This window comes from Camelina sativa, unplaced genomic scaffold (assembly GCF_000633955.1).
Source record: "Camelina sativa cultivar DH55 unplaced genomic scaffold, Cs unpScaffold14431, whole genome shotgun sequence".
Classification (NCBI taxonomy): Eukaryota; Viridiplantae; Streptophyta; class Magnoliopsida; order Brassicales; family Brassicaceae; genus Camelina; species Camelina sativa.
This window is the reverse complement of record NW_010935459.1, coordinates 1-330: the sequence shown is the minus strand read 5'-3', so window position 1 is coordinate 330 and position 330 is coordinate 1. Positions and strand designations below refer to the sequence as shown.

Sequence of the window (330 nt, the reverse complement as noted above, 5' to 3'; positions counted from 1 at the left end):
AAAATGAAGAGTCTTTGCTTAAGGGATACAAAAGTTTCAGACAGTGTGCTATGTGAATTCCCCGGCTCTTCCTTGGAAGCACTTGATATTTCAAATACCACGGTCAGTCATTCATTCACTATTATGGCATATCTTACTTCCACAGGACTTAGCCACATTCAAGTGATGCTCTGATTCAGTAATCCATAATGCGTCAGCCCCTCTAACGCGTGGTGATTTTTACAGATATCTCGGATGGCTCTTGTTCGTGTAATTAGCAGAAATCCTAATCTAAAAAGCCTCAAAGCCAGGGGATGCAAAAATCTGCTTCAGTTACAGGGTGACGGGAGA

General features: G+C 42.1%; 1 long non-coding RNA gene across 1 annotated transcript; it reads left to right on the top strand.

Moving 5' to 3' along the window:
- The first annotated feature begins 6 nt into the window (after positions 1–6).
- Positions 7–269, top strand: LOC104775438. Its single transcript, XR_765917.1, has 2 exons — positions 7–102; positions 226–269. It is a non-coding gene; the product is annotated as an uncharacterized LOC104775438 (long non-coding RNA).
- The last annotated feature ends 61 nt before the right edge of the window (positions 270–330 follow it).